Genomic DNA, 20,726 nt, shown 5'->3' on the forward strand with positions numbered 1-20,726 from the left:
GTTTTAAACTTTGCAAGACTGCCAGCCCAGACGGCATCCCTAGCTGCGTCCTCAGAGCATGCGGAGACAAGCTTGCTGAGTGTTTATGGGACATATTCAATCTCTCCCTATCCCAGTCTGCTGTCCCCACTTGCTTCAAAATGTCCACCACTGTTCCTGTACCCAAGAAAGCAAAGGTAACTGAACTAAATGACTATCGCCCTGTAGCACTCACTTCTGTCATCATGAAGTGCTTTGAGTGGCTAGTAAAGGATCATATCACCTCCACCTCACCTGACACCCTAGACCCACTTCAATTTGCATACCAACAGTTCCACAGATGATGCAATTGCCATTGCACTGCACACTGCAAACTGCCCTATCCCATCTGGAATACCCACAGTATGTAAGAATGCTGTTCATTGACTACAGCTCAGCCTTCAACACCATAGTACCCTCCATATTCATCATTAAGCTCGGGGCACTGGGTCTGAACCCCGCCCTGTGCAACTGGACTTCCTGATGGGCTTCCCCCAGGTGGTAAAGGTAGGAAACAACACCTCCACTACATTGATCCTCAACACAGGGGCCCCACAAGGGTGCGTGCTCAGCCCCCTCCTGTACTCCCTGTTCACCCAGGACTGTGTGGTCTTGCACACCTCCAACTCAATCATCAAGTTTTCAGACAACACAACAGCAGTAGGCCTGATTACCAACAATGATGAGACAGCCTACATGGAGGAGGGGAGGTCCCTGGCGGAGTGGTGCCTGGAAAATAACCTCTCACTCAACATCAACAAAACAAAGGAGCTAATTGTAGACTTCAGGAGACAGCAGAGGGAGCACGCCCCCATCCACGTCCATATTCACAGGACCGCAGTGCAGAAGGAGAAAAGCTTCAAGTTCCTTGGCATACACATCACTGACAATCTTAAATGGTCCACCAACACAGACAGTGTGATGAAGAAGGTGCAACAGTGCCTCTTTAACCTCAGGAGGCTGAAGAAATTTGACTTGACCCCTAAGACCCTCAAACTTTTACAGATGCACCATTGAGAGCATCCTGTTGGTCTGTATCACCACCTGGTACGGCAACTGCACACCCCGCAACCGTAGGGCTCTCCAGAGGGTGGTTCGGGCTGCCCAACTGGTCACTTTAATAATGTTTACGTATTGTTTTACTCATTCCATATGTACAGTGCCTTGCGAAAGTATTCGGCCCCCTTGAACTTTGCGATCTTTTGCCACATTTCAGGCTTCAAACAGAAAGATATAAAACTGTATTTTTTTGTGAAGAATCAACAACAAGTGGGACACAATCATGAAGTGGAACGACATTTATTGGATATTTCAAACTTTTTTAACAAATCAAAAACTGAAAAATTGGGCGTGCAAAATTATTCAGCCCCCTTAAGTTAATACTTTGTAGCGCCACCTTTTGCTGCGATTACAGCTGTAAGTCGCTTGGGGTATGTCTCTATCAGTTTTGCACATCGAGAGACTGACATTTTTTCCCATTCCTCCTTGCAAAACAGCTCGAGCTCAGTGAGGTTGGATGGAGAGCATTTGTGAACAGCAGTTTTCAGTTCTTTCCACAGATTCTCCAATACTTTCGCAAGGCACTGTATATACTGTATTGTACTTCTATTCAATGCCACTCCGACATTGCTCATCCTAATATTTCTTAATTCCATGATTTTACTTTTAGATTTGTGTGTATTGTTGTGAATTGTTAGATACTATTGCACTGTTGGAGCTAGGAACACAAGCATTTATCTACACCTGCAATAGCATCTGCTAAATATGTGCATGTGACCAGTAAAATTTGATTTGATTGGCACAAGTTTTGATTAGCATCTTATGGGCCCTTATTAACAGTAGTACACTATATTTAGTTGTGTAAATTAAGGGGTACTGCAGGAATGAGAGGGCATTTTTTTTCTCCAAATAGCAGCAGACAGGTTCATAAAGGAGGTCTGACTCCTCACACTGCAGAATGTATAGAGCTGCCACCTGTAATCCCAGAGTCTCAATGCACGCATTGTTGAAGTGATTTTCCCTTCCATCTTAGATAGACCTGACTTAGGCTGACTTAAGGTGGTTGGGTCATTTGGAGGAGTCATTCAAAGTTGGTACTCGTTTGATTGATAGAAAATTGTCTATTAACCCTGTCACCCAATGCTGTATCAAGTCAAATCTTCATGCTTTCTCCTTTTGATTGTGTGCCACTGGCATCCAATGTTTCCCAAACACCAACCTGCCTTGAATACAAATGACCCGGTCCTTATTCTGGCAGTTATGCTAACTGCCCCCCTACACTGCAGAAGTCTGGAGGATAAAGAAGCTTCATTCAACCAGTAAACAGTGTGTTGACTGTGCCTTCCTTGTTCTAGTGCCAGGATGTAGCACGTCTCGTGGCACGGTGCCCTCACCCATCTGCCCTGTACCATTAACTGATAAATGTATCTCTGGTGAGTGTCGAAACTAAATTAGCTTCTGGTCTTGGGTCAGTATTACGTCCATGTTTAGGATTTGTGCAAGCTGATCCTTTCTACCTCGAAACTCCTTGTAGCCAACAGGGCCGAGAGGTGCGTCAGGGTCAGTGGAAGCTCACTTCCCGTTGGCGATGGTGCTGCAGCTGTTGTGAGAACAAGGTTAGGAAAGGAAGGTAAGGAGGGGAGATGCACCCATATGAGATTACCCCATGAGAATCCTAGTGTTCTCCGCATGGGTCTAAGGCTGTGTGTGTGTGTGTGTGTATGTGCATGTGTGTGTGTGTGTGCCTGCATTTGTGCGTGTTTGTAGGTGTGTGTTAGTTTGCGAATGCACACCTGACCTCCACCTGAATGCTAACCCGTGAGTTTCTTTCTGAGGCCTCATGCCTTGTGCCCCCTCCCATCCAGCCCAGGCAGTAAACCTTAAAAAGAGTCACAGAGAAGCGTTTCACATGGGGGGGGGGGGGGGGCTGTTACTAATATATAATTGGACCACGGCTGCTTTGCCACTCAATAACATGGGTATGTATTTTGCATACACATACTTTGTGGGCACTGTTACATTGTTTAACATGATCCACTAATGTAAAATACCACCATACTTGAAATAATAGAATGCTTTTTTTGCTTGATCAGATTCAGAGTGATCTATCTACGACTCAGGAAGAGGACATTTTTCTTTGAATCTGGCAATAGAAATTATTATGTGATGTTATTTCCCCCAAATGGAAATGTCTTAACATGGTAAAGGCCATGGCAAGGTAAAGCATAGAGGGCACTGACTCTCCACTTAGGCCTTAATTCCCTGAGTTAAGCAGCCCCTGTTTCCTCCCCCTGGCTAGCTAATTTAAAGCAGTGGCTTCCTAATCGAATGTCTGTCTAATAAATCTATTAGATCAAAAGGAATCTCTTCACTCTGGCTGGCGCGTGGGGACAGAACGTCTAGACAGGGGGAGAGAATGTTGCTACGCAGTTGTAGTGGCACAACTGAAGTAGTCTTACTGTATCATCTCTGTCAGGAAACACGGAATTAGAACAGAAGGAATCTTGCCTACAGACAGTAGGCTTTGATTCCATCTGCAGGCATGCAATGAGTTTTAATTCAGTCATTTCCACAAAGCTGTATTTATATCCTATATATAGGAAGGTCCGATTAAATCTCTGAAAACAAGGATACCTTTTAAGGTAGCCGTAACAGTAACAAGTTCTCAAAATGAAGTGTTTCCTTTTGCACTAACTGGGGGAGTGGGATCTCCTAATGTACGATTAGAATAATATAAGATTATGTATGTGTGCCCCAATTGTAGATGCTGTTGTAGATGATGAGTCCATTGAGCCAAATCATAATCATGCTCCTATCCTATAGTCCTATCCCTGGATTGCTAATCTAATCCCCTAGAGATGCATATTAAAGCCTGCTTTAAATGGGTTTGTGTGATCAACAGCCAGATTAACATACCAATAAAGCATACATCATGATATAGGCAAGTGGGGGGGGCCTAGCTTGCTATTAAAATATGGATAAGGAGGATTACGGTCTCTGTCTGTCTGTCCGTGGAAAGGGGATTAGGTGGCGGAGGGCAGACAGATTGGATTTAATGTGTGTGTTCGACTAAATGATTACTGATGGATCGCGAAGCCCTCATGTAGGGAATGATCTCTGCAAGTCTGCCCCTTACCCCCTTCACGGGTATACACACACTCGCTCGCAACCACACAAACACACACACCTCCCTTCCCTCCTTCATGCATGGGTGATAATTACAGCATCACAGGGCCCCTACTTTAGAAAACACAACAAGAGCGTGACTAGTCTGTCTGTCGGGACAGAAAATATCCTCATGATGCTTAGACAGACAGTAGTAGGCACTAGGCATGACCTCCTGCTCAGCCCACAAACAGAACCAGAGGTTTCAGAGGTTTCATAATTACACTTGGATCATTAAGATTAGGATCTGGATATCTCTATTTCATAGTATTTATTTGGTTTATTGATCAGATATTATGCATTTGTCTGAATCCTGGCTTAGGAAGGCCACCAAGAACCCTGACATTTCCATCCCTAACTATAACATTTTCCGACAAGATATAACTGCCAAAGGGGGCGGAGTTGCAATCTACTGCAGAGACAACCTGCAGGGTTCTGTCTTACTACCCAGGTCTGTACTCAAACAATTTGAGCTTCTACTTTTAAAAATCCACCTTTCTAGAAACAAGTCTCTCCCTGTTGCAGCTTGCTATAGACCACCTTCTGCCCCCAGCTGTGCCATGGACACCATATGTGAATTGATTTCCCCCAATCTATCTAAAAAGCTCGTGCTGTTATGTGACCTAAACTGGGACATGCTTAATACCCCGGCCATCCTACAATCTAAGCTTTATGCCATCAATCTCACACAAATTATCAATGTACCTACCTACCAGGTACAACCCCAAATCCGTAAACACAGGTACCCTCATAGATATCATCCTAACCAACCTGCCCTCCAAATACACCTCTGCTATCTTCAACCAGGATCTCAGCAATCACTGCCTCATTGCTTGCGTCCGTAATGGGTTGGTGGTCAAACAACCACCCCTCATCACTATCAAACGCTCCCTAAAACACTTCAGCAAGCAGGCCTTTCTAATCGACCTGGCCCTGGTATCTTGGAAGGATATTGACCTCATTCCGTCAGTAGAATATGCCTGGTTATTATTTAAAATTGCTCCCCTCACAATCTTAAATAAGCATTCTCCATTTAAAAAAATTGAACCAGGAACAGATATAGCCCGTGGTTCACTCCAGACCTAACTGCCCTTGACCAGCACAAAAACATCCTGTGGCGTACTGCATCAGAATGTAATAGCCCCCGTGATATGCAACTTTTCAGGGAAGTAAGGAAACAATATACACAGGCAGTTAGGAAAGCAAAGGCGAGCTTTTTCAAACAGATATTGGCTTCCTGCAGCACAAACTCCCAAAAGTTCTGGGACACTGTAAAGTCCATGGAGAATAAGAGAACCTCCTCTCACCTGCCCACTGCACTGAGGCTAGGAAACACTGTCACCACCAATAAATCCACAATAATTGAGAATTTCAATAAGCATTTTTCAACGTCTGGTCATGCTTTCCACCTGGCTACCCCTACCCAGATCAACATCCCTGCACCCCGACAGCAACTCGCCCAAGCATCCCCCATTTCTCCTTCACCCAAATCCAGTTAGCTGATGTTCTGAAAGAGCTGCAAAATCTGGACCCCTACAAATCAGCCGGGCTAGACTATCTGGACCCGCTCTTTCTAAAATGATCTGCCGAAGTTGTTGCAACCCCTATTACTGGCCTCTTTCCTCTCTTTCGTATCGTCTGAGATCCCCAAAGATTGGAATGCTGCCACGGTCATCCTTCAAAGGGGGAGACACTCTAGACCCAAACTGCTACAGACCTATATCCATCTTTCTACGGCTGGCCATGCTTTCCACCTGGTCAACAGCTCTGCACCCCCCACAGCAACTTGCCCAAGCCTCTCCATTTCTCCTTCACGCAAACCCAGATAGCTGATGTTCTGAAGGATTTATGGACAAACAAAAGCTTATTTTATTTCATTTTTCTGTATAAATTGTATAAACATCCAGAGAATTTAATGTACAAAATTCAGGCGAAAATGTAATACAAATAAATAAGACACTGTGCCATTAACTAGGTGTCTTAGTCTTCAGAATCATAGTTGATTGTTGCAGATGCATAATGGTTTTATAACTCAAAATGCTGCTGCCATGGTTAACTGGTTTTATGAGAATCATCCAAGTGTGTAAAGGATGCAGTGGAGGGAGACAATTTAAAAAAGAGATCACCTTTATTTAACTAGGCAAGTCAGTTAAGAATAAATACTTATTTACAATGACGGTCTACACCGGCCAAACCCGGACAACGCTGGGCCAATTGTACGCCTCCCTATGGGACTCTCAATCACGGCCGGTTGTGATACAGCCTGGAATCGAACAAAGATGTCTGTAGACACACCTCTAGCACTGAGATGCAGTGCCTTAGACCGCTGCGCCACTCGAGAGCCCAGTGTTGGTTTGGTTTGGTCTGGTTACTCCTGAATAATGCCTGTGAATCATCATCCCTATATCCTGTTGAAAATAGAGAAAATAACCTCCAGAGATGTACTTGTAAGTCCTGCTTCCTCCCAGTGAGTGTCCTAGACCTACCCACTTGCCCTTTCCCTCATTTCTCCTATCTACTCCCCCAGCCCTGCTGTAGGCCCTTCCTCTCTATTGCACCTCCATCCTCTTGCCCCCTCATCTTGCTATAGACAGGGACGTTTTGAGGAAAGACAGATCAATCAGGGAAGATGTGTGTCTTTTCTTTTTTTTGGTAGTATGTGTTGTGACATCCTATAGGGAGGAGGTCAGAGACCTGACAGTGTGGTGCCAGGATAACAACCTCTGGCTCAACATGGCCAAGATAAAGGAGATGATCGTGGACTACAGGAAAAGGAGAGCCGAGCACACCCCTATTCTCATCGACTGGGCTGTAGTGGAGCAGGTCGAGAGCTTCAAGTTCCTTGGTGTCCACTTCACCAACAAACTATCATGGACCAAATACACCAAGGCAGTTGTTAAGAGGGCACGACAATGCCTATTCCCCCTCAGGAGACTGAAAAGATTTGGCATGGGTCCTCAGATCCTCAAAAACCTCTACAGCTGTACCATCGAGATCATCCTGACTGGTTGCATCACCGACTGGTATGGCAACTACTCGACATCCGACCGCAAGGCGTTACAGAGGGTAGAGTGTACGGCCAAGTACATCACTGGGGCCAAGCTTCCTGCCATCCAGGACCTCTATACCAGGAGGTGTCAGAAGAAGGCAACCCTAGTCATAGACTATTCTCTCTGCTACCGCACGGCAAGCGGTACTGGAGCATCAAGTCCAAAAGGCTCCTTAGCAACGTCTACCCCCAAGCCATAAGACTGCTGAACAGTTCATTTAAAGGCTACCAGGACTATTTGCATCCCTCCCCCTGTTTTTACACTGCTGCTACTCACTGTTTATTATCTATGCAGAGTCACTTTACCCCTAACTACATGTACATATTACCTTAATTACCTCGACTAACCTGTATCCTCACGCATTGACTCGGTACCCGTACCTCCTGTATATACAGCTTCGTTATTGTTATTTTATTGTCTTACTTTTTAAAAACTTTAGTAAATATTTTCTTAACTCCTTATTTTTCTTAAAACTGCATTGTTGGTTAGGGGTTGTGAGTAAGTATTTCACGGTAAGATCTACTACACCTGTTGTATTCGGCGCTTGTAACAAACACAATTTGATTTTGATAAAAGATTTTAGGCTGGTGAGAGACGTAGTGTTAGGTGGAGGTAGTGAGTGTGTGTAAGTACATACACATGTAGTATCACAACACCCAGATGTCCTCCAGATAGGCAATGTGTGTCCCAAGAGATGCACACCGTGTGTGTGTGTGTGTGTGTGTGTGTGTGTGTGTGTGTGTGTGTGTGTGTGTGTGTGTGTGTGTGTGTGTGTGTGTGTGTGTGTGTGTGTGTGTGTGTGTGTGTGTGTGTGTGTGTGTGTGTGTGTGTGTGTGTGTGTGTGTGTGTGTGTGTGTGTGTGTGTGTGTGTGTGTGCTTACGTGCATATTTGTTTGTTGATGTGTGAGTATTTGCTATCTGTGTGTGTGTGTGAGTCAAACCTTTTGCCTGAGTCTGTCCCTAGCTTGTTTATCCCCAAGGGTGCCTATTTGCAAAGCAGAGGAGGTTTAATCATCTCACTGACACATGTCCTCGTTATCACCCTAGATTAATGAGCTCTCCATTAATGAAAAAAGCAGGAGGTGCTATCCTCCACACGTTTAACACCAGCCTGTACGGGAGAGGGTGGAGGAGGGAAGGAGTGAGGGGGGCAGAAATATGATGCTAAGCACTGAGCACTCTCCAGGTAGAATGACATCACTCTCTGAGGGAGATATGATATCTATCAGCTCTGTGTTTATTATCCATAACAGAGAGGGTGTGTCTGGGTATTATACAGCCCTTACTGTATTTTTGTCTGGATCAGAACCTCTATTCTTTCTCTTTGTGTTATTTTTCTGTTCTTACAGTCATCTCTCTCTCTGTATTGTTGAATATAATTTTGCTTTATATGTATCTAGTGTGCTGATTACTAAGTGAGGTTTCCTGTGTGACAAAGCCCATGGGATGTACTTTGTTTGACAATGGCACAACATAGGGAATAGGGTACCATTTGAGATGAAGACAAAGCCAATGGGTTGATGGATAAGGTGTGGATGAGACAGGGAGAGATGGGAGGCAGGTGCAGCTAACGGGGAGTGCAATCATCAGATACCAGGAACCAGCAACAGGATAGCAAGGTTGCCATGGCAACCTGGCGTTATTGATTAAACGGTCATCTCTGAGCTCATGCAGCAACCAGGGTTCCCAGTGGAGATGGTACTGGTCCTTTTACAAGGAGAGGAGGAGTGATGCACTGCTCTCTGTCTCTGAAGAGGGGCTCAAAAACATGTTTACATCTGTGCTCAAAGGTTCTAGTCCTCTTACTCTTTACTCTTCTCTGTACCAAATATTTTCTTTCTTTCTTTCTTTCTTTCTCACTCCCTCCCCCTCTCTCTCTTCCTCCCCCTCTCTCTCTTCCTCCCACTCTCTCCCTCTCTCCAGCCTGTGTCTCTATATAAGGGTGTGTGCTGAGACGTTTCATTGGGTGTTCCCACAGCCTTAACTCACATGGTTCAGTCGGATTCACGGGGCTGTGGCATACATGGAGATTTTGCTTTCCCATTTAACTAGAATAGAGGGACACCCGACCAGACCAGCCCTACCCAGAACCAGTGATTTAAGGCATTTGCTGTAAATGCAATGATCATGATGTACTGTAGGCCTATAGGTTAAATCCTATTCATAATTAGTTGCTGGCGGTGTATAGGCCAACAACTTTTGAATAGTTGCCTATAGGTTAAATCCTATTCATAATTAGCTGCTGGCGGTGTATAGGCCAACAACTTTTGAATAGTTGCCTATAGGTTAAATCCTATTCATAATTAGCTGCTGGCGGTGTATAGGCCAACAACTTTTGAATAGTTGCCTATAGGTTAAATCCTATTCATAATTAGCTGCTGGCGGTGTATAGGCCTACAACTTTTGAATAGTTGCCTATAGGTTAAATCCTATTCATAATTAGCTGCTGGTGGTGTATAGGCCTACAACTTTATAGTTTGCACTGTGTTTGGCTGACTTGAAAGTTGACACCCTCGTGGTATCTTCTTTCAGTGTAAACCAGATTACCCCCCCTTCTCTCTCTCTGTAGAGCAGAGGGTGCAGGACAGGGTCACCGGTCATCTTGCCCAATCTCAAATCCCTACCAGATGTCTCTCCTCTCCCGCTCACACACCCAGTGCTTTGGTCATGCCTGGCTCTTGCTCTGGCTGTGGAGTGCTGGGCTATAGGACACTGTGACAGTGTATAATGGAGGAATGGTGTAGCCCCGTCAGGGATGCAATACTCAGTACAACAGCCTGGTTGGCAACTGGAGGGGCGTGGGGGAACAATGAGTAGGAGGCCCTAGGCTATACCTTTTAATACTGCCCTGGGAACCTAGGTTTCTCCTGGGTTTGCCTCTGTAACTTGGTATAAATGGGTCTTCTCAGTTGGGGAGTTTTCTGTACAATATCTGGTGTGTTGAGGCATGAGTGACGTTGCGGTCTTGTACTTTCTAAATATCTTTGCTTTGAGAGAACTTCATCACACATAGGCAGACTTGCTTTGCAAGGAAGAGAAGCATGGAAATTAAGGCAAAGGAGGCAGAAGTACTCCCTTGTGTACAACTCAAAGACGGGATTTCATGCTAGCTTTAACACAGGCCTACTGTGATGATCATCCCTGATACAGCCCAGGTATGCAGGAGATAGCAGCACAAGCTCCTTCCCCTTCTCCCAGATTAGGAGTTGTCTCTAGCTCCTCACCCCCCCCTCCTCAGTCACACTACACTAGAAGACAGAGCAGTTCTCTGTCTGTGGCTCATCTGTGTGTTAGGCGTGACCCTGCCCTGTTAACCTTGACTGCGGAACTGAATACCAGCCCCCAATACACTTAGGCTACTTCCACACCAATGTTGAGAGCTTGGTGTGATGACTAGAGAGGTTAGTTATAGTGAGAGTTAACCCTAGAGTCTGGAGTAAAAGTACACATTGTAGCAGTGAGGGTTCTGGACCTACAGCTCAGTAAATCAATGTCCTGTTTAATGAAAATCTGTCCCAGCTACCACATAACTTTTTGAGAACCATATGTTTTTTAGAGCTTGGTGAGAGCAAGGCTGTCCAAAGGTTATTTGCATACAACCTTCCCACAATGTTCTGGGAATGGTGCAAGATACCCAGCAAGCGCACAACGCTCTGAGAACCATATGTTTCTTTTGTGGGACTTCAGCATAGCATTTCCTCATGGTCCAATATAAAGTAATGTTCTTAGAATGTTCAGGGAACGTTAAGAAACAACATTCTGTGGGAATTTCAGTACTTCAGCATAACTTTTTATGCAGGTTTCCTTATGGTTTTATTTAGTCATGTTATCAGAACATTAAGACAACCTTTCATAAACACCAAGAAAAGAATGTTCTAAGAATGTTATTTAAAAGGTGAATGCACCAATTTGTAAGTCGCTCTGGATAAGAGCGTCTGCTAAATGACTTAAATGTAATGTAAATGTAAAAGCATATACATTCCGTTCTCTGCTTCAACAAAGCTCTCTGTCTATCTTGTTAAGTGTGTTCAGGTGTGTTGGCCGTGCCCACTAATTGGCCACACTTGATCTTAATGAGTGCTTGTTTCCTGAAACGGGGTCTGTTTGAATAGACTAAAATGACAGCTTTGTATGAGTAAAAAAAACATAGTAGGCTAGCTACATCCTGGTGAAACTGTGGACTAGTTCCATGGATAGAGAACATAAGATCATAGGTTTGAATCTCACTGATGCCACAATAAAACAAAAATGTGTTTGCATGATTAATACCTAAGAATGAATTTCCATGTGTCGTACCTGTGCTTGGAGTTCAAAACAGATAAACTAAGCTAGTAGCAGTGTTATTAAATGTATTTGAATAACAAAACGTCATTTAATTACCTTCAAATAACCTATAATTTCTGTTCTAAGAAAGTTAATAAAACATCCCAGGAAAAATTTCAGGGAATCACATTATAACATAATCAGAACCTCCCTGCAACCTTAAAAAATGTACATTCCCAGAACAGATGAAAGTTTTCCTAAGATCCCAGAAGGTTTACAAAATGTTCCATTTTGGCTTATGGCTTCGTTCCCAGAACCAATGGGAAACCAAAAACGTACGTTCCCACAACTTCCAAAGAAGCAAATGTGCTAACTGGGTTGTGACTCAGCATTCATTAGATGTGCAGACAGCCAGACAGCATTCTCCTGGAGGCTAGAGAGGAAGCCAGCCAGTCAGTCAGTCTGAGGACGATTGGTAAAGAGCTTGGTTTAAATGCTCAGAACGTCCTAGCGGGCCAGTTTAGCCAGTGTGTCGGCTCCCATTAACCTGGGCCAAGCCTGAGTGACAGGTAGACAGCTGTACCATCCCCACTATGTCTGTACCGTTTAGCCTCCCGGCACTGAGAAATACAGTGGCCTTTGTCACGTAAGACATGGGAGATTCTGCTTTAGATGTTTTTTTTTTTGTGTGCAGCTCGTCTGTCTGTGTTTTGATTAGTTGTTGTGTAATTTGAATTTATTTGATTACTTTATTATTCAATTCCAAGTCATGATCTCATCTTTATAGAGCTGCTGCCTATGCTGTCTGACTAAACCACTATTTTAGTAGTTCTTAAAAGTAAATAAGGCATACTTTTATGAATGCTGAATACCATCTGTCAAGCACTTAGATCATGTATTGTCTGGTAGAGATACCTCACGAAGCAACTACTCGTATCTCTCTCGAACGTGCATTCTTCTCTCGATCTCTGTGTCTGCACCACCACCACACTAACCTAACATAGCAAGCGTAAATGAGGCGTGCAATCGATTATGATCATTGTATTTAATTACCATAATTTCTGTGCTAAACTGTGTAAAATGTTGGCCAGTTAGAAACTACAACTCCCTACTACATCACACAGTGCGGGCTAGATCTGATTTGATCTCTAGAGAAACTGCAATGTGTGCATTGAGCTCACAGAAAAAATGGAATTCAAATAATTTATCCAATATTGGTCAATTATAGTAGCTTAAAAAAAACGGACATTTCGGTTAATTGCTAAGCATTAATTGGTGTAAAAGCTGTGTGTGGGTTGGTGTGCCTCCCAGAAATCCTCAGCAGAGGTTCATAGAGGAAGTGAACTGAGAGAGAGAGGGCCCAGTCAGTCATTCCCAAAGAGGGAGAAGCATGTCCGGCTGCTGTGGAGTGTAAACAGGGAAGCTAAATAAACTGCTGTATGGGGCGGAGGAGTGCTCTGGAGAGAAGAAGGGGAGAGAGACAGAGGGTAAAGGCGTCACCATACTTCAGTTCAGCTGGCGGCAAGCCGAAGTCAGCTAGGCGAACCGAACGAGTGTGCTCTAATACTCCCTGAAAAGGCCTTCACTTGAAAAACGTGAAAAAAGTGGCAATAGTACTGTTTGTCCATTTTTAGATGCCATAGCCAGTATACACTTCCTAAAAAGATAACTCAAGAAATCTGTCATTCATTTTGATGTTTTTGCCGAGGAGATCCCATACAGCAACTTTACATCTAACTAAGATGTTTGGTGCAGTATTTCTCAATGAAAAATGTGCATTAAAACGAGTCATCTCTTGTTGAATGACACAGACTTTAGTGAAGAATCCCTGCTGTTGACCAATCACCAATGAAGAGGCGTAGACTTCGGAAAAATGTTTGTGTGATCGAACAACCGAGAAAACCCTTACCGAAGTCCAAAACAAAGAAAAACGTCACAAAATGTTGTCATAATATATGCACAAACTCTTCCAAACTGTTTTGGCTAGGAAGCATGCAGACGCATTAAGAGGGAAGGAGAGATAGAGGGTGGGGAGCCCAACTGGAGAGAACCACTGACTCTACGTACCTCAGGCAACAGAGAGCAAGAGTCAAGTTAGGTTAAAGAGGACTAGAGGAGTGGATAGATAGATAGATAGATAGATAGATAGATAGATAGATAGAACAAGGGGCATGTATAGGGAGAGCAGAGAGCGCTAACTAGTTGCCCCCCCCCCCCCTCTAAACACCTTATCCTCACCTCTCACTCTAAATAAGATGCTATGACAGATGTGTGACACCTTGTCTTTTGACACCGGTCCCATGAGTTCTCAAATACTCTCACCCTTTCGAAGTGCCATATGTTAAAACGAGCTTCCCAAAAATGATAGTTTATATATCTTCCTTAAACAGAGGTAGGATGTATACAGTAGTCTAACTGTAATGTAACATGCTAGCTTGATGAGTAGGCCTGACCATGCCTGAGACCTGAAGACTTAGCTACGCTTTAGTTTAGCTAACAGTCTTTTGATAGCCCTGGTCTGTTGGGCAGCAGAAGCAGTTGGTAGCCATTACATGAAAAGACAAGAGGTGAGGTTACTCTGTCGCCAGAGATGTTGCAGACCATTCTGCTTTCTCTGCCCGCAATGGGTTCTGAGGTATAGCTATTGACTTAGCTGACTAAGCTACTCTGTGCAGTGTTCTACAGAACCACTCTTCCCACACCCCACACCCCCCCCCACACCTTCCGAAACTGACAGAAAGACACCTTGGGAATGGAACAGAGGTATTTCACTTTGTTTTTCTTTCCTTTTTCTGTTATTTTTCTTCCTTTTTTCTTTCCCCTTCCATGTGGAGCTCTTTTTACTTCTTCCCAAGGTGGATCAAAGACAAAGGCCTGTGGAGGCGAACAAAGTATAGACCCAGTGACAACATGCACCCTCTCTCTGTCTCTCCTTTTTCTAGGAGGGCATTCTCTTGTAATGTTTGTGTTTGGCCATGGTTTCTTTGGAAATGGCGTCACACAGCCTTCTTTACCCACGTAATAACTTTCATTTGTGAAGTTTTGGGGAAGTTGAAAAAGTTTCCTTTACATTTAAAAAGTGACAGCCTTTTACACATCTACCTATACATCGGGGGGGGGGGGCTAGCAAAAAATAGTAATTTCTCTGCTTCAGTCTGATGTACCATTTAACCATGTTCGATTCTATTCTCCCATCCATCCTGTGTATGTGTGTGTTGGTGGAAGATAAATACTACTGTCGGATCTGTCGGTCTCTGAGAACTCATCCTTTATTCATATCCATTAAAACAGCATGAGAATTGCCTTTGCCAGTTGTTGCTGTATCTCTCTCCAATAGACAGGAAAATGCACACAGCGAAGTACATTATTGATAGGTGTGGAGTGGAGAGGGGTGGAGGGAGGAGGGGGTGGAGGAGGGAGGATGATGAAATAATAATCATATTGGTTCGGGCGGGCCATATACTGGTGGACACTGGTGTTAGATGGACAGAGTTTGTTATGGTTGGAGAGAGCCAGGCAACCTCCTCCCACCCCCCACCCCCCAACTTCCATACCAACATACACTATGCATGACTTGGCATATGCACATGGCATCATGCACCTACTTTTTCTGGGCAGGCACTGATGGCCAAATATGAAATCTTTGAATTAATTAGGCCAATGAATACAATAGACAATATGGTGTATATTCGGCTTACAAATGGACAAACTGTTGCAATTGGCATGGCACCCCTGTCTGTGTCTCGTGGCCTGTCAAACCAAAAGGCTTCCATAGTCAGCCCTAGCCCCAGGCTGCATATTACAAATAGGGCCTACCAGACGACATCAGATCAGCCTCTACCTACCTTTCTCCTCCACAGTTTAGTGGGCCATGGGACTGCTAAACAGAGACATAAAGAGAAAGAGAGAAGGACAGAGGTGGGAGAAAAGAACAGGAAAGGTAAAGCAAAATGTAGATTAATTTAGATGAAGTGCATAACCAGCAAATCTCCCAGAGCAAGTTCCTCTGGCTACTGGAATTCGAGGTAAATCGAATCAGCACTTCCTGTGGGCTCACTGCTAGCTACGCTGATGCTGTCAGGGTGATATCCATCCTCTTTCACTCTTTAAGTCTTATATCTCTCTCTCTCTCTCTCTCTCTCTCTCTCTCTCTCTCTCTCTCTCTCTCTCTCTCTCTCTCTCTCTCTCTCTCTCTCTCTCAGGGGTTAGGTTAAATGCGGAAGATACATTTTGGTTGAATGCATTCAGTTGTGCCATTGACTTGATCAGGTATTCCCAATGCTGTCGGGAGTATGCCAAAAAAAAATGTGATTCACCAAATAACAACAATGTCAAATACAGGTAGCCTAGTCAAATAATTAACATCCAATCACATTAACCGTTACTCTCTCGCGAGAATTCCACTAACGTAGCTGCTGCTCATGTTAAATGGCGCAAAAGCCATGACAGGGAGACATAGTGGAGTAGTGACGTGCGTGCAAGCAGTTGCTCCCGACGCCACTTGGGTACACTGCAGCATCCACCGAGTGGCTCTTGCTGCCAAGGGAATGCCTGACAGTTTGAAAGACGATTTGGACACTAAAGTGAAAATGGTTAACGTTGTTAAAGTAAGGCCCCTGAACTCTCGTGTATTTTCTACACTATGCAATGATATGGGCAGCAACCATGTAATGCTTTTGACAACATATAAATCAAATCAAATCAAATGTATTTGTCACATACACATGGTTAGCAGATGTTAACGCGAGTGTAGCGAAATGCTTGTTCTTCTAGTTCCGAAAATGCAGTAATAACCAACGAGTAATCTAACCTAACAATTCTAAAACTTCAACTAGGTTGAAGAGGCGCTACTAAGCCTTCTTCACGACGCTGTCTGTGTGGGTGGACTAATTCAGTTTGTCCGTGATGTGTACGCCGAGGAACTTAAAACTTACTACCCTCCCCACTACTGTCCCATCGATGTGGATAGGGGGTGCTCCCTCTGCTGTTTCCTGAAGTCCACAATCATCTCCTTTGTTTTGTTGATGTTGAGTGTAAGGTTATTTTCCTGATACCACACTCCAAGGGCCCTCGCCCCCTCTCTGTAGGCCGTCTCGTCGTTGTTGGTAATCAAGCCTAACACTGTAGTGTCGTCCTCAAACTTGATGATTGAGTTGGAGGCGTGCATGGCCACGCAGTCATGGGTGAATAGGGAGTACAGGAGAGTGCTGAGAACGCACCTTTGTGGGGCCCCAGTGTTGAGGATCAGCGGGGTGGAGATGTTGTTACCTACCCTCACTACCTGGGGGCGGCCCGTCAGGAAGTTCAATACCCAGTTGCACAGGGTGGGATCGAGACCCATGATGACGAGTTGGGAGGGTACTATGGTGTTAAATGCTGAGCTGTAGTCAATGAACAGCATTCTCACATAGGTATTCGTCTTGTCCAGATGGGTTAGGGCAGTGTGCAGTGTGGTTGAGATTGCATCGTCTGTGGACCTATAAGCAAATTGGACTGGGTCTAGGGTGTCAGGTAGGGTGGAGGTGATATGTTCCTTGACTAGTCTCTCAAAGCACTTCATGATGACGTAAGTGAGTACTAAGGGGTGGTAGTTGTTAAGCTCAGTTACCTTAGCTTTCTTGGGAACAGGGACAATGGTGGCCCTCTTGTGGGAACAGCAGACTGGGATAAGGCCTGATTGAATATGTCCGTAAACACACCAGCCAGCTGGTCTGCGCATGCTCTGAGGTTGCGGCTGAGGATGCTGTCTGGGCCTGCAGCCTTGCGAGGGTTAACACGTTTAAATGTTTCACTCACGTTGGCTGCAGTGAAGGAGAGTCCGCAGGTTTTGGTTGCGGGCCATGTCAGTCGCACTGTATTGTCCTCAAAGCGGGCAAAAAAGTTATTTAGTCTGCCTGGGAGCAAGACATCCTGGTCCGTGACGGGGCTGGTTTTCTTTTTGTAATCCGTGATTGACTGTAGACCCTGCCACATACCTCTTGTGTCTGAGCAGTTGAATTGCGACTCTACTTTGTCTCTATACTGACGCTTAGCTTGTTTGATTGCCTTGCGGAGGGAATAGCTACACTGTTTGTATTCGGTCATGTTTCCGGTCACATTTACCTGGTTATTCTGCGAATTCTGCCATCAATCCACGGTTTCTGGTTTGGGAATGTTTTAATCGTTGCTATGGGAATGACATCGTCAATGCACTTTCTAATAAACTCGCTCACCGAATCAGAGTATTCGTCAATGGAATCAGATTAGTCAGACCAGCGTTGAACAGACCTCAGCGCGGGAGCTTCTTGTTTTAGTTTCTGTCTGTAGGCAGGGAGCAACAAAATGGAGTCGTGGTCAGCTTTTCCAAAAGGAGGGCGGGGGAGGGCCTTATATGCATCGCGGAATTTAGAATAGCAATGATCCAAGGTTTTACCAGCCCTGGTTGCGCAATCGATATGCTGATACAATTTAGGGAGTCTTGTTTTCAGATTAGCCTTGTTAAAATCCCCAGCTACAATGAATGCAGCCTCAGGATATGTGGTTTCCAGTTTGCAAAGAGTCAAATAAAGTTCATTCAGGGCCATCGATGTGTCTGCTTGGGGGGGAATATATACAGCTGTGATTATAATTGAAGAGAATTCCCTTGGTAGATAATGCGGTCGACATTTGATTGTGAGGAATTCTAAGTCAGGTGAACAAAAGGACTTGAGTTCCTGTATGTTGTTGTGAACACACCACGTCTCGTTAATCATAAGGCATACGCCCCCGCCCCTCTTCTTACCAGAAATATGTTTGTTTCTGTCGGCGCGATGCGGTGCAGCTGGCTGCACCGATTCTGTTAGCGTCTCTCGAGTGAGCCATGTTTCCGTGAAGCAAAGAATGTTACAGTCTCTGATGTCTCTCTGGAATGCTACCCTTGCTCCGATTTCATCAACTTTGTTGTCAAGAGACTGGACATTGGCGAGTAGTATGCTAGGGAGTGGTGCGCGATGTGCCCGTCTCTGGAGCCTGACCAGAAGACCGCTTTGTTTGTGTCTTTTACGACGTCATTGTTTTGGATCATAGGCTGGGATCCATTCCGTTGTCCTGGGTGGAAGGCAGAACACAGGATCCGTTTCGGGAAAGTCATATTCCTGGTTGTACTGATGGTGAGTTGATGTTGCTCTTATGTTCAGTAGTTCTTCCCGACTGTATGTAATGAAACCTAAGATTACCTGGGGTACCAATGTAAGAAATAACATGTAAAAAAAACAAAATACTGCATAGTTTCCTAGGAACGCGAAGCGGCCATCTCTGTCGGCGCCGGACATACAGAAGTGCGCTGGTTATCAAGGGGCAAAGTATTGACACTTTTTTTAAATTGAGAGACGAGCTTAAAGTTTTCTTTACTGACCATAGTTTTCACTTGTCTGACCGCTTGCATGATGACGAGTTTCTCACCTGAATGATCTGAATCTATGATTACAGGGACTCTCCGCAACTATATTCAATGTGTGGGACAAAATTGAGGCTATGATTAAGAAGTTGGAGCTCTTCTCTGTCTGCATTAACAAGGACAACACACAGGTCTTTCCATCATTGTATGATTTTTTGTGTGCAAATTAACTCAAGCTTACGGACAATGTCAAATGTGATATAGCGAAGCACCTGAGTGAGTTCGGTGCGCAATTACACAGGTATGTTCCCGAAACGGATGACACAAACAACTGGATTCGTTATTCCCTTCATGCCCTGCCTCCAGTTACTTATTGATATCTGAACAAGAGTGCCTCATCGAAATTGTAATAAGCGGTTCTGTGAAAATGGAATTTTATCAGAATTCACTGCCAGATTTCTAGATTGGGCTGCACTCAAGTATCCAGCCTTGGCAAATCGCCCTGTTAAGACACTGGTGCCCTTTGCAACCACGCACCTATATGAGAGTGGATTCTTGCCCACCACTAGCATGAAAACTAAATACAGGCACATACTGTGTGTGGAAAATTCTCTCCAATACAACCCAACATTGCAGAGTTATGTGCATCCTTTCAAGCATACCCTTCTCATTAACCTGTGGTGAGTTATTCACAATTTTCAATGAAGGTTTTATATGTAAGATGGTTAAATAAAGAGCAAAATTATTTGTTATTATTATATTATTATTTGTGCCCTGGCCCTAAAATGAGCTAAAATGAACTTCCCACGAGCCGGGTTGTGACAAAAACTTACACTCATTCTTATGTTTAATAAATGTTATCATATGTGTGTGTGTGTGGCAGGCTAACAATGTTGTAAAAAAAAGAAGATTTGAGAGTGCGCTGACCCTGGTGCTAGAGGGGGTACGCAGCTGGAGGTTGAATGTTTGAAGGGGTGCGGGACTTAAAAAAATGGGACCCACTGGACTAGATATTTATCGAGAGAGAGAGGCCATTAAAGTAAGCAGAAAGTATAAAGGTAAATGTTTTCCATAATCCCTCTCTCGTTTCCTCTCCTGGCAGTAGAGCAGCAAAATTATTTGGGGGCTTACTTTGGATTTGTGCCCTGTTAAAACCCACCAGGGAGTAGGTCTATACCATTATAGGGGTAGCACACACATTTTAATGTTCCACATGGGATCACACACGCATGGGTGCACACACACACACACACACACACACACACACACACACACACACACACACACACACACACACACACACACACACACACACACACACACACACACACACACACACACACACACACACACACACACACACACACACACACACACACACACACACACACACACACACACACACACACACAGAGAGAGAGCCGAGATACACAATCCAGTGACCAAATGCAAACAAACAGTGGATGGAAAAGGAGTAAATATATCTATCTACCTCAATAGATCCCTAGACTGTACTAGATCCTAACGTTACCCTACACAAATTATCAATGAACCCACCAGGTACAACCCCAAATCCGTAAACACGGACACCCTCATAATACACCTCTGCTGTTTTCAAAAAAGATCTCAGCGATCACTGCCTCATTGCCTGCATCCGTAATGGGTCAAACATTCCCTAAAACACTGTCAAACATTCCCTAAAACACTTCAGCGAGCAGGCCTTTCCAATCGACCTGGCCCGGGTATCCTGGAAGGATATTGACCCCATCCCGTCTGTAGAGGATGCCTGGTTATTCTTTAAAAGTACCTTCCTCACCATCTTAAATAAGCATGCCCCATTCAAAAAATGTAGAACCAGGAACAGATATAGCCCTTGG

General features: G+C 44.4%; 1 protein-coding gene across 1 annotated transcript in view; it reads left to right on the forward strand.

The window, feature by feature from the left end:
• LOC124039844 (zinc finger E-box-binding homeobox 1-like) overlaps positions 1 to 20,726 on the forward strand; it is a 104,870-nt gene that overhangs the window by 12,236 nt on the left and 71,908 nt on the right. The gene's annotated exons all lie outside the window — the stretch shown is intronic.

This window comes from Oncorhynchus gorbuscha, linkage group LG07 (assembly GCF_021184085.1).
Source record: "Oncorhynchus gorbuscha isolate QuinsamMale2020 ecotype Even-year linkage group LG07, OgorEven_v1.0, whole genome shotgun sequence".
NCBI lineage: Eukaryota > Metazoa > Chordata > Actinopteri > Salmoniformes > Salmonidae > Oncorhynchus > Oncorhynchus gorbuscha.